The sequence below is a fragment of the Panthera uncia genome (assembly GCF_023721935.1).
Source record: "Panthera uncia isolate 11264 chromosome C1 unlocalized genomic scaffold, Puncia_PCG_1.0 HiC_scaffold_3, whole genome shotgun sequence".
Taxonomy (NCBI): domain Eukaryota; kingdom Metazoa; phylum Chordata; class Mammalia; order Carnivora; family Felidae; genus Panthera; species Panthera uncia.
The window spans coordinates 44,651,734-44,666,963 of record NW_026057584.1 but is presented as its reverse complement, the minus strand read 5'-3'; positions in this window follow the sequence as shown (position 1 = coordinate 44,666,963).

Below are 15,230 nucleotides of genomic sequence, written 5' to 3'. Positions count from 1 at the left end.
GTCAAAGAGTGAGAGGAAATAAGGAAATGGGGCCAACTTGTTTAAGAAATTTGTGAAAGGGAGCCTGGCTGGCTCAGTTGGAAGAACACATGACTCTTGATCTTGGGGTTGTGAGTTCAAGCCCCATATGGCATGTAGAGATTACTTAAATAAATAAAACTTTAATTTTTTTGGTTGTGGAAATTACAAGTAAAAGATCATGGTAGCTGAGGGAATAGGGAAATATTGGGGGTTATTTTATTCACTGCTCAAATTGTAAGAGTTAATCCTTTAGACTTGGTCTAGAATTTCTTTCCGCAATTTGGAGCTGGTATTGTTCTATCCAGACTATAGCCTTAGAGGGTGAGGAGAATGGAGATTGGACTAATGTATGTAGACTCCAAAATTTAAATAAATAAATAAATAAATAAGCAGTTTATTCAGTCACTCACTATCCACTACCAACAAGGCCCACACCAGGTTTTATAGTTTCTAAAATCTACTCTCAGTGTTGTGGTCCTGAAAGAAAAGAGAAAATAAGATGTAATATTTCTCCCCTTAGGTCTGGGGCTTCCTTCTCATTCAAAGTCTTCTTTCCCACTTTCCCCAAACAATTATGCAATGCCATGTTTTGTTTGCTCCTAACATCTCTTGTAGGTCTATTTCACCCATCTCTGTCTTCACTGGCTTGGAAACTTTCCCTTCTATACTGAGCCCTAGGCAGGTAGGGGCTCTGGGGGGGCACCATTGCTTTCTCTATCCCAGTCATCATTACTCACCCCTCCTCTCACTGTAGAGACTTCCACCAAGCACCCAGCCATTGGTGTCGATGGTATGTGCTGTGGCTGGCCGAAATGAGATTTCAGCCCCTCTTGCCACCCTGTCAGTTCTCTACTGACCCTCACTGATAATAAACCACATGTCAAGGATTGGCAGTTGTGCCTGTCTTGTAGGCCCTGCTGAGCCCAGCTCCTCAACAAAGGTTCAACATCTTATAGACCCTGATATCTCTTCTAGGAAGTTTCCTTCTAGCTGAAACCATCTGTTGATGGGGAGTGTAGGATATCCTACAACTCAGATGTATTTTTTAAAATGTAAATTTATTTTCCATTACCTGACCTAATTTATTAACTAGTTAACTGAAACAATCAGAATCCCTAAGGGTCACAAATATTTTATGAAATTAAAAAAAAAATAAGAGTTTTCTGGAAGCCATTTCCCTGATTCGTTGCTGAGCTCTCAAGCGAATCTTGAGTACAAATATAAGGCTTATATCTGTGGGAAATATGTTGGCATCCCTGTTTGAAATGAAACAGTGAAAAAAATTTCTACAGATAGTTCCCAACTTACAATGGTTCAACCTAAGACTTTACTAATTTACAATGGTGCAGAAGTGATAGTATTCAATACAAACGATGCTTCAAATTTTGAATTTGGTAGTTTCCCAGCTAGTGATGTGTGGTATGATACTCTTTCATGATGCTAGGCAGCATCGTGAGCCATAGCTCCGGGTCAGCCCCTCAATCATAAGGGTAACAATCCATATGCTTATAAGCCTTCTATACCCAGACAATCATGCTGTCAGTATTCAATACATTACATGGATATTCAACACTTTATTATCAAGTAAGCTTTATGTTAGATGATTTGGCCCAACTGTAGGCTAATGTAATTGTTCCAAGCACATTTAATGTGAGCTAGGCTAAGCTATCATGTTCAGTAGGCAGGTATATTAATGCATTTTGATATGATATTTTCAAATTATGATAGGTTTATCAGGATGTAACCCTACTGTAAGTCAAGGAAGGTCTGTACACGGTATCAATGTATGTTTCAATTAAAAAAGAATCCACAACTGAAGTTAGAAAGCTGTACACTTGAAAATGCAAAATAGGGTAGGGGCACCTGGGTGACTCAGTCAGTTGAACGACAGACTTGATTTTGGCTCAGGTCATGATCCTGGAGTGGTGGACTCAAGCCCCGTGTCAGGCTATGCACTGAGCATGGAGATGGCTTAAGATTCTCTCTCTCCCTCTGCACCTCTCCCCTGCTTGCTCTCTCTCTCTCAATCTCTCTCTCTTTAAAAAAAAAAAAAAGGCAGAAGGCATGAACAGACAATTCACTAAACAAGGTATGTGGATGGTAAATAAGCACATCATTAGTCATCAGATAAATGCAAATTAAAATGACAGTGAAATATCACTATACACCTAACAGAATGGCTGAAACAAAGAGTAACAACAGCAAATGCTGGAGATGTGCAAAAACAAGATCATGCATTGCTGGTGGGAAGTAAGAAGATATAGCCACTCTGAAAAACAGCTTGATGGTTTCTTATACAACTAAACATGCAATTGCTATTCAACCCAGCAGACGCACTCTTGGGAATTTATCCCAGAGAAATTAAAACTTCTGTCCACACCAAAAGCCGTACCTGGATTTTCATAGCAGCTTTATTGTAATAGCCAAAACTTGAAACAGTTCAGGTGTCCTTCAACAGATGAATGGTTAAACAAACTAGTATATCTCCAGCATGGGTTTTTGAAATGACAAATTTTAAGAATGAAGGGCAGATTAGTAGTTGTTAGGGGTTTGAGTGGCGGTAAGAGAGGCAAGGGGGGAGATACAAGGATATGGTTATAAAATGGCAACAGGAGGGATCCTTGTGGGATGGAATTGTTCAGTATCTTGACTAAGGTGATACAGGAACCTATATGTGGTAAAATTGTATAGAATGAAGCACACACACACACACAACACACACACAGGTACAAGTAAAACTGGGGACATCCGAATAAGATCAGTGGATTATATTAATGTCAATATACTGGTTGTGCTGATATACTATAGTTTGCAAAGTGTTACCACTGAGAGAAGCTGGGAAGTGTAAAAACAGGATCTCTCTGTATTACCTCTTATGATTGCATGTGACTCATAACTATCTTGGTAAAAAAATTTCAAGCAAAAAAGAATACCAAGCAAGTTTTCTTGCCATAGTCTTTATCACCATGGGTTTGTTTTCTTTGTGAGGTACTCCTCTAAGCAAAATGGTGATGAAAATAATGATCATTAATAAGGCAATATGTTGCCACATGTAGGTTAAGACAGCTGTCTCAATAGAACATTGACCACATGAGCTGGAAAATGATAGTTTAAGCAGTTTTTTATTCAGTTAGCCAATGAACAGTTTATATTCTTTTCAATTAACATGCCAGTAGCCAGTTTACTATGTGAAAACCACACCATTAATTTTCCCCAAACCTGTTTTCATGGCAATCCACTTCTATGAAAATGTAAACAGGAACTTCCATCTGGGCAGGACTTTGAAAAAGGCTCTTTAACTTGCTTAACAGATCTTTGACTTTGTTTCCTACACAAGTAGTATCTCCATGGGGATCGCCTGTCAATTTACAAGTCAGAATCCCAAGATTTCAGGAGCAAGCTTTGTTTTGAATTCTCTCCTCTGCTCCTTTTCTCACAGGTTCATCTGGGACATTTGAATCGTGAGTGGGAAGCTCATCACCCCAGCTGCTCAACAGTTTACCATCGCTACAATCAGATAACATAAAAATCCCATTACTCATTTACTCTAGCATAGACAGACATACTTTCACCAGTTTGACTGAACATTTTGCCTTCTGTTTTAGAAAGATTATAAGAAATAGCCATATGAAGACTGTTTCTGCATTTCTTAAACTATGAATTAAATGTGCTGCCTACCATATTATCAAATGTCTCATGTGTAATTATTTTTGTGATAAATTGCTCTTAGAGTGTAGAGAACAAGAAAATGTTCTTTTAGATACAAAGGTATATAATTCCTTACACTAGATAATAAAATATATACAACCCAACATGATTTACTTTTGTTGTAAAAACCAAGAAACTCAGATGTAAGCGTTCTGCTCATTTACTAGTTTGAGACTAGATATAGACATTTTCTCCTTCCCCCTATCCTATTTCTCAAAAATAAAAATTTTTGTCTTAAATTTTAAAAATTTGTCTTAAAAATTGTATTTTTAAAATTTTACTAAAGATTTTAACCAACTTAAATTCATTTAATTCCAATAATTTAATAACAAATTCATTTTTATAATACTACTTTTATAATACTAGTTTATAATGCTATTTTTATAATACTATTTACTTCAATTCTTTTTCCAAAGGAAAAACAATATATTTGAAGGAAATAGACCTACTGAAAGGAAAAAAGTACACGTGAAAGATTATTTAATGTGTTTGTGTTCCCATTTACTTAAAACTTAAGACTCAGGGATGTTTAGTTCCCTGTTTTAACAACTTCACAGATGTCTCTTGATTTAAAAGAAATTGGGGGGCATCTGGGTGGCTCACTCGGTTGGGTATTTGACTCTTGATTTCGTCTCAGGTCATGATCTCATGGTTCATGGGATCAAGTCCCACATCAGACTCTATGCTGACAGTGCAGAGCCTGCTTGGGATTCTCTCTCTCTGCCTCTCCCGTTTGTACACTCATTCTCTCTCTCTCAAAAAATAAATAAATAAACATTTTTTAAAAAATAAATTCATTCTTTGGGTCTAAATTCAAATCACCAAGTATAACTCATATAGTAGACCTTAGGAAAAAAAAAAAAAAACACCCTGCCAGAGATTCTCCCAAATAGTTTCTGGTCCTAAATAAAAGAAGTGACTGCTTTATAAAAGTATATTTTGCTCACGTATAACCTAGGTTCACTAAATGGTGACATATTAACAAAAAATTGATGAGCATATAAAAGTTCATCAGGTCACCATGAAAGAAATCTTATTTCTGACCTGCCAGTTTGCAAACCAAAAACCAGTGACAAAGGGCACCCATCACACATTTCTTGGCATTATAAAGCCATCCTTTCTCTTACCTTCTACCACAAGTCCCAGGATAGGTTATAATTCTATACTAGCTGATCTAAGCCCCTGTCAGGAATTTTCTGTTTCCCAATTCCCCATCTCTGTTCCCTTCTTTTATATCAAAAACATCTTCTATTGGAATTTCAGAGAAACCTGGATGCTGTATGGCCTCCAAGTGTGATCCTCTTTCCAAGAGATACTTCCATCTTGGGACTCTCTACTGTGGTTTCCCTTGGTTTCTTTTGACAGTAGTTCAGTAAGTCCAATGTCAACAATTCCAGGTAGTAGATCTTAGTAACTTTTCTGATTTACCATAACTTTCTTTAATGAGTGCTCTTGCAGGTGATGGTTCCAATCAAAGATGACCATCTTGTCAGCAGTGACCCTCATTTCCATACATGTCTACCATGACCCTGTGTCTTAACTGAGGCTGACTTACTCATACAAATATAGCTGATGCCCAGTAAAGGAGAACCCAAGCATCATTACTCTGCTCATTGTGAAAATTCCAGACCTAGATTCCTTCACTCGTGAGCTTTTTGCTCCTCTTCATCTTATTCCTGGATTTCTGCTTGACTTTTGGAACTGTAAGTGATTTAGTTTTTCTAAAACTAAACACTCTTTCTTAGACATATACTATAGACTAGCTTCCTGGATGCCTCTGACTTCTATAGTTAAATAGTTAACTACCTTCTGCACGCCTGTCTCACTTTCCCATCAACCCCACTTTTGGGCTTTATAGCTCTTTCAGGGGACATATTCAAAGCCTCTTATGAATGCTAATTCCTATTCCTCTAGGGAAGCTGCCCCTAGGAAGAGCAGGGAGGAAAGTCCTCAGAGCTGCCTCACAGACTTTCTCCTGCTCTTTCCTGAGCCAGCACATAAGCCTACTCTTATCACAAATAAGGCCTCAGAATATTTGAGACTGTCCACCCAGGCGATGATGTGTAGGGCCCATCACTTCCCTATATCCAATTCAAATATGCAGGCAACTTGACCAAACACCCGAATTCTTTTTCATTTTTCCTGCTCATGCAAGGCACTCATTCAAATTGGATCATAGGAACGAACATCCTTGGCTATTTCACAGCTCCCCAAGCTGGTTAAATTCATTAAATTCTAATGTTCAAATTGCACCCCACTTATACTGATGATTTTAAATATTCCACTTAGATGGTCCAGTCACAATAGCCTTCCTTCAATTCTTCAAATACACTAAATATGTGGTAATAGGGCTTATTAGGCATTGTATGATCTAGCCTCTGCTCACCACCCCTATCTTTTGCCATTTCCTTCCTCTCTCCAGCCATGCTCAACTTCTTTTAGTTCCTCGAATGCTCTCACTGGGATCCAGGATTTCACACTTATTTGTGCTTTTGCCTAATATTATTTAGCCCCCAGCTCTTATTCATCCTTATAACATTACCTCCATAGCCCAAGTTTGGATTGGATGGTCCATCTGCATGCATGCATGGTAGGGACCTTCAGAGTATCATGATTTAATGGGAATTAAAGTTACATCTGTTTAGAATTTTTAAAATGTTATCCTGGTTATACCTGTTTATTTGATTATCTCTGCAACTGCCCTGAAAGCTTTGTGAGGGCAGAGGCTGTGTCAATATGGTAAATGGTCAATGCATATTTGTTGAATGAAGGAATAATCAAACTATAACTTTCCAATAAATCTTCCCAGTGAAGTGTCTCACTTCTACTTAGATTGGTTACACTATGGGCATATTTACTCTTGTGAACACGAAAAGCCTATTCTGCCAGCGTTGCCTGACCCTGTCTCCCTGTATCAGTGTTACAGGTGGGTTTTACTTATTTTGAGAGTGAGAAGTAAAATGAAGTTGCCTTAGTTTTTATTAAATTAATTTTCTGAAATTAAAAAAAAAAACAATCTCAGACAGCAAATACATTGCCATATTCACAGACTAAGCATGCAGGCTTCAAATGAAAGGTATTTGAAAATCCATTCCATTCTTTATTCTTATGTATGAAAACGTTGACTTCGACAGTTTATAGTCCAAAACGCAGAAACCTCAAAGTTGGCAGAGAATGTTATCTGGAAGGCAATGCCTGACCAAATACTGAATTATTATCTCATTCCCAGGAAATGTCCTCCCTCTGAGTCATTTTTGTTATGATTCTACCATTAGCTTGAAATTGAGGGGATTTTCATAAACAATCTATTTTTTTTTTCTTAAGGCAACTTTAAAAGCAATGTTTTTGAGAGTTAGTGGAAATGGCACTAATGAGAAAAGTCTAAATTGTTTTTGCTGACCAAAGCCATCCTCATTTTTGCTGAATCACCAGCCATGCTATGCTTTGCTTTTTGCTGTCTTTGAAATGTGTTTATATATCTTACTAAAATAGAAACAGTCACCATAATCAGTTCCCTTGGAAAGGAAGGAAACATTGGCCTTTCCTTCACAAGAGGATGTTTGTTCATGGGAACAAATCCCAGCAGTAAGTCTTGCCCAAATTTAAGGATCACTGATTCATTTTTTTAATGAGATTTCTATATCAAATGGGTCTCAAGCACTCCAGAAGTTTCCAAACCTGTTCAAAGAGTAAAATACTAATTTTTTCTCCAAGTTTGATTTTGAGTTTATCCTATCTAATTAATAGAGTCAGTTAATCAAACATTTGAAGATATACCATTTCATTCTTAAACCTTTTAAAAATGAAAGAAATAATAGTCCTTTTTAACCTCTAACTTCAAAACTCCAGATTACCTTTTTTATTATTTTTATTATTAATTTTAATTTTAATTTTTTTATCATTATTTTTATTATTAATCAGAGCAACTACCCAAGCAAATACTTAAATTTCCTTCAACATCTTCAGGTGGTCAAAGACTGTTCTGAGACCCGAGATCAGAACATTCAAACTACAGATCTTAAAATTGTCCAGTTATGAGATTCTAGAATGTGCCTAACTCAACAGCAGTATAATAAAAGTGGGTGTAGGGAGTGGGGATGGCTTGGTGAAGTCACAAGATCTGTCCCATGGGAACAAGGTATAGAAAGGAGAAGTGTTAATGGTGAGGAGGAAGAAAATAGGGTAGACTCTAGTCTTGTAATGAACCATAGATTATGTTAGGACATTGACCCAGAGAGAGATGTCTGGGGCAGGTTAAGTCATCAACATTCCTGAGTTGTTGGAGCCACTTGACCACAGGGGACAAGTCCCAGTCATGGGTTATTCTGCTGATTGCTTTGAGCAAAATGATCCTTCTTACCTGTTGCACGTGTCTGTCATGTGCATTATCTAGCTATATAGCTTTCTTTTTAAGTTTCTTGAGGCAAGCATCTGTATCTTAAAATAATCTTAAAATAACCACCATGCTACTATGACTGGCACAGAGCAATTAGCAGAAAAGATTTATTAAATTGATGAATACATAAATTTTTACAATACTTGTTCAGTGTAACAAATTACTGAGAAAAGTATATATCTTCAAGACAGTTTGCACTATTTAGATGATAGATAATATACAATCTGTTACTTGGTTAATACTACTAAATGCATATGTTTAAGGAAAACCCTAATTCACCAACAGAAAATGTAAGACAGCGTCTTCTTATTTGGAGTATCTTGATATTTAAATGGAACAAAACTCAGCATTTTAAATTGCTTAGTTGAGGATTAGTTCTGCTTTCTCATCTTTACTAAGCTTCATGTTTGTCATGGGCATAGTCACACTGTGTATTTATTCCACAGCATTAGTTCATCCTGAAACAAAATGGGGTGCTTCCGCTACTTGACATCTATTAGCTTCCTCCACAACCACCCCACCATAACCACTCAAATTGTTTTTCACCTTTACTGTGCAAAAAAACTTTTACTAGTAATAAAAAAATTTCCATTGGCCTTTATTATTCCTAAAACATGACAAGAAATGCTGTTATGTAATCTTACAGAAACATTTTACACATGAAAAAAAACTGACAGTTCAGAAACTTACATAAATTGCCCAGAGTCATATATATGACAAAGCTGCTGTCACTAATACATAAATGGAGCTCAAAAGAGGGGTTGATATAGAGAAATAGATTTGATATTGGTAGCTGATGGATCACTGATAATTGTTGACACCATGGGAATGCATGGAATGACTAGCTAAGGGAGAAAACGTGGAGAAGAAAGAATGACAAGTAAATCCCAGGTGAATCCGCGGTGATTAAAAATTCTTACTATGAAGAAGCAGAAAGAATGAGAGAAACCAAGAAGGAACAGTAAAATAGGTAAGAGACTAAGGAAAAAACAAAAGGTCAATAGTGTAGTTGTTATAAAGAAATCAAGGAAAACGAAAACTGAAAAAAAAAATAGGTTCTGTATTTGTTAATTATCAAGTTACTAGTAATCCTAACCAACGCATTTGCTAAGTAGTTGTGGAGATAGAAGTCAATTTGCAAAGGAAAAATCAGGAAGTTAAGGAGAGCAAATATACACAATATAGATCTTACATGAATTTTGTGTCAAAAGGATGGAGAGAAATAAAGCACAAGTTTGAGGTGGAAGCAGAATCAAGGAAAATTCTTTTAGTCTCTTTTGGCTCGAGGGAAGGGACAAAGTGTAGAATGTGAGGCCACCACTAACTAAACAAAGTCCTCAAGGGGGAAGGGAAGGATTCCCTTAGGGAGACAGGATGAGAGAAGGGGGTGGTGGGTGAAGTTACTGATGTTAAAGGATAGGGAAAGGAAATAAATGAGATTAATTTTATCCCTGACTGAAGACATATAGTCACACACTTATAAAGAAAAGATGTATAGGATAAAGAGTCGCAGAAAATCTGACAATATTTGGGGCCATCCCTGTAGGGAACAAGAAAGGAAACTAAAAGCAAGAGTTGCCTGGAAGCATTAAGTGCCCGGAGGGTGGGTGGGACTCACAATAAATTCCACACTTTCCCTAACAGAACTCAGGGCAGGAAGTTCCCTGCCCACCATGGCTCTTCGAATCAAACACTCTTGTAAGAGAATGTTGAAGATGAGAAGCGCAGATTGGCCAGATCGAGAGGCGGCAGTATCAGCTACACTCAACATACAACAGTAGTTTCAAAAGCCGGTGCAGTCCTTAAGTTGTGAGGCAAAGTAAGGCCCTCCCTGTATCATTACCCTCTCCGCACTTCATCTACTCCTTCTTCCTCCCAGAGGATGTACATCCTTCATTTTTCTTTTCTTTCTCCTCACCTATTTTTCTCAAACCCTACCCATGTTACACCATTTATAAATATCACAGCTGAAAAAAGCGTATGTGTCCTCTTCAAATCCAAACACACGTGAGTGGAGGATACTTTCTTTTTATTCCACTTTGACGTCAGTGTGCCAAGTTATTAAGCCAGGCACAAGTCCGCATGCACTCCTGAGGACTGCAGAGCAAGGAGTCCTGTGACAGGAATGCTGACAATGAGGAAGCACCTTGTGACTTGATGGAGTTACTGATCAGAACTTACAATTTTTGAAGAATTTCCCTTGGAATTAAAATTCCATACTCTAGCACTCCTATCTATCTCTATATATGGGTTAAAAATCATTTTACATAAACTTACATTTTGAATGAAATGGAAAGTTAGGTTTTCAAGTATCCTCCCCCCACTCATACACTCATTTAACTTTTTTAAAAGACTTATTTATTTATTTTTGAGAGAGAGGGAGAGAGAAAGTGTGAGTGCAGGGGGGGCAGAGAAAGAGGGAGACAGAGTATCCCAAGAAGGTTCTGCACTAACAGTGTGGAGACCAAGGTCACACTCGAACCCACAAACTGTGAGATCATGACCTGAGCTGAAGTCAGACGCTTAATCAATTGAGCCACAGGCGCCCCCACATTTAACTTTTCAAATGACCAAATTCTCATTAATTCAATCTTGCCGCTGACAATTTGGGGTAATTCACATATGGGCTAAATTTAAATCTTTCCTTTTGCATATTAAGGAAATTAATAGAGTCAACACAATTTCAAGGGCATTTTCTCTTTGAATGTGTAAACTGTATTAAAGTTTGGAGTGAATATATGCCAGTGGAAACATTTCTACGGGGAGGTGACTCAGTGCAACGTTGCCTAACCCACAGAGCTGCTGATTATCTTCCTATATTCCTTAAAGCAGGCCCTCCAATAGAACACATGTTAACCTAGACCCAGGTCCTGTCTGTATCTGCATTCCTATGTAAATATTTATTTTATTTTATTTTTAAATTTTTATTATTGAAGTAAAATTATGATATGTTATATTAGTTTCAGGTGTACAACATAATGATTAAATATTTTATTGATTCAAGCAGTTCACCAATTCTAATCAGTCTTGGTCACAATTAGTGTTTTACCGTACAGTTGACTCTTGAACAACACAGGTTTGAACTGCATGAGTCCACTTATACGTGAATATTTTTCAATAAATACAGGCTAGTACAGCAAATGCTTTTTCTTTTTATGATTTTCTTTTCTCTAGCTTACTTGATTGTAGGAATACAGTATGTAATACATATAACATACAAAATGTGTGTTAATTGCTCTTTATGTTATCAGTGAGGCTTCCAGTCAGCAGTAGGCTATTAGTAGTTAAGTTGTGGAGGAGTCAAAAATTATATACAGATTTTTGACTGTGCAGGTGTCAAAGCCCCTAACCCCCTTGATGTTCAAGAGCCAACTGTAAGTTCATGTTTATTTTACTCTTGTCTTTTCAAGTATAAATTAATTGTATTCCTATGATCTTCCTGAAAATAAAAATTTATTTCACCAGTGTCAATCTACAATGCTTTCTTTTGCAATCCCTATCAAAATAACACCAGCGTTCTTCACAGGCTAGAACAAACAATCCTAAAATTTGCATGAAACCAGAAAAGGCCCCGAAAAGCCAAAGCAATCTTGAAAAAGAAAACCCAAGCTGGAGACATCATAATCCCAGACTTCAAGCTGTACTGCAAAGCTGTAATCATCAAGACAGTATGGTACTGGCACAAGAACAGACACTCAGATCAATGGAACAAAATAGAGAACCCAGAAATGGACCCACAAACGAATGGCCAACTAATCTTTGACAAAGCAGGAAAGAATATCCAATGGAATAAAGACAGTCTCTTCAGCAAGTGGTGCTGGGAAAACTGGACAGTGACATGCAGAAGAATGAACCTGGACCACTTTCTTACACCATACATAAAAGTAAACCCAAAATGGATGAAAGACCTCAATATAAGACAGGAAGCTATCAAAATTCTTGAAGAGAAAGCAAGTAAAAAATTCTTTGATCTCGGCCGCAGCAACTTCTTACTCAACACGTCTCCAGAAGTAAGGGAAACAAAAGCAAAAATGAACTATTGGGACCTCATCAAAATAAATAAAAAGCTTCTGCACAGCCAAGGAAACAATCAGAAAAACTAAAAGGCAACCGACAGAATGGGAGAAGATAATTGCAAATATCAGATAAATGATTAGTATCCAAAATCTATAAAGAACTTATCAAACTCAACACCCACAAAACAAATAATTGAGTGAAGAAATGGGCAAAAGACATGAATAGACACTTCTCCAAAGAAGACATCCAGATGGCCAACTGACACAGGAAAAAATGCTCAACATCACTCATCAGGGGAATACCACAATGAGATACCACCTCACACTTGTCAGAATGGCTAAAATTAACAACTCAGGCAACAACAGATGTTGGCAAGGATGAGGAGAAAGGGGATCTCTTTTGCATTGTTGGTGGAAATGCAAGCTGGTGCAGCCATTCTGGAAAACAGTATGGGGGTTCCTCAAAAAACTAAAAATAGAACTACCCTACAACCCAGCAATTGCACTACTAGGCATTTATCCACGGGATACAAGTGTGCTGTTTTGAAGGGGCACATGCACCTCAATGTTTATAGCAGCGCTATCGACAATAGCCAAAGAATGGAAAGAGCCCAAATGGCCATCAACCGATGAATGGATAAAGAAGAAGTGGTATATATGTACACAATGGAGTATTACTCGACAATCAAAAAGAATGAAATCTTGCCATTTGCAACTATGTGGATGGAACTGGAGGGTATTATGCTAAGCGAAATTAGAGAAAAACAAGTATCATATGACTTCCCTCATATGAGGAATTTAAAATACAAAACAGATGAACATAAGGGAAGGGAAGCAAAAAGAATATAACAACAGGGAGGGGGACAAAACATAAGAGACTCATATATAGAGAACAAACAGAGGGCTGCTGGAGGGGTTGTGGGAGGGAGGATGGGCTAAATGGGTGTCATTAAGGAATCTACTCCTGAAATCATCGTTACACTATATGCTAACTAACTTGGATGCAAATTAAACAATAAATAAATTTAAAAAATAAATAAAAATTTTCAAAAAAGAAAAAAAATATGCTTTCTTTTGTTTCAGATCAGAGGTAATGTTTCAAAAGGAACTATTTTCAAAAGCCATGACAATTCTTGTCACATAGCTGAGTGAAAATGAAGAAAAATCTCTACCAGATAGCATTTTTAAGGCCTATTATGAGATATTCTGTCTATTTAAAAGTAAAAAAACTGCATCTGCTTAAAAATATTGTTTACTATTTATATTTTGTATTAATTCTGACTAGGTATCTAAGTTATTTATTGACATATAGAAATGTTAAATAAAATTGTATGTTGTCCTTACTTTAAATAATCTTAACTTTCCCTTTTATTTCAGTGTAATTGCCTAACAATGACCTCTCTAAATTTATAATTTCTGGAATCTTCACTAATTTTTATTTTTTATAGAATGGTCTGATGCTTATAATTCTCTCAGTCATGCCACAAATGTATTCATGCCACAAATTTACATTCAAGACATGGTATATCTAGCCGTGTACTGTGTTAGATGCAATAATCCAGAAATGTCTCTGCTCTGGAGGACACTACATGGGGGTAAAGGATCAAATCAGGGAACCAGATTCTGCGTGAAGCAAGGTGACTATATGAGAATACAGGTAGGTGGTGGTAAGGGGAGGACCTACCAAAGTGTTGTGAGGACAGCATACAGGACTGTTTTCAGGGGGGTGGGGGGATGGGTAAGGCTGAGCTGAGTCCAAAAGAAAAGGCCTTGAAGATCCCTCACATGTGGAGCTGGGATCTGTGAGGGAGGGGAGAGACCTTCCAGGGCAGGCAAAATCATGGGGATGTGATCAGGGGATGTGACTAGAGTCATATGACTAGATGTTCAGGTGTGCAAGAGAAGGGGAGGGGCTCATTCTCCCTGACTTTATAGTTATCTGAAGACTGGACTTTAGTCCTAAATTCAAATTGCTTCAATATTTAAAAGTTTGCATCTAAGAATTTGACTGAAGTCACAGCACCTCTATTCTTGACTACAAGATGAGAAATGGTGTCCAAATAGTTCGTTCATTTTGGGAAAGGAAAAGTTCATAGAGCAAAATTTTAAACTGTGGGGCCCTTTTGAGGAGAAATAGAATATATACCAGAGGAAACAGAGGTTCAGTGAGCTTATGGGTTGAGAGAGAAGGGGATGGCGTTCAGGACTAAGAAGGACTTTCTTGTATAGCTCAAGTCTGGTATGATTTGGGAAGGCTGTCCCAGAAATGTTTCCTTGTAATGAAGGAAAGGCATATGAGGGGCTCTTTCCTTCTTGATTCTCTTACTTTTAACTCAACAAATAGAAATCAGATTCCAAGATACCCCAAAAGAAGCTAAACTGCCTGAGGAAAATATGATATCTGCAAATCAGTGTAAACTAGCTGTCATATACTTTGCATGAGTAATAAACTGAAAGGAGAATAGGCTAGTGAAGAAGGAGGGGGAAAAACAAAAAGCAAAACCAGAATCTTGGGCTGAAGATAAAAACCTGATAAAATCATTTTTTCAAAGAATGCCAAGAACTCAGAGTTGAAGGTTGGTCTTGTCAACTTCTCAAGTCTCTAATTCCTCTCAAGAAAAGATGTGATGAATAGATAAGAGTAATTTATAATGAACATTTCAGTAGTTGCTTATAAAGTACTTAAAGGTGCTTCAGAGCTATTCTTTTAAGTCTTTAAAAGTTTGACCATGATATTAATTTCTGTTATAAAGAAGATGACTGACTTAGAAATGTACACATAGGTCCAGTCAATTATCACAAACCCAGAATTAGTAGAGTCCAAAACAAAAAAGCTATACTGATGTGTGTTTACTCCACTACTCACTTAGCATTTGAAGCTAAATTTAAAAGCAAAAACCTATCACCCTTTTTATGAGGCTTCGTCAGTTATTAACGAAAGATTATACAGGCTTACACATAAATACATATAAGGGCTCACTTTAAAACCAACAAACAAAAAACCACTTTATAAATAGACTAAAAAGCATGATGAACCTCTCTAGCCAATTTTGCAACAGGCAGTCCCTGTTGCAAAAACATTCCAGCAG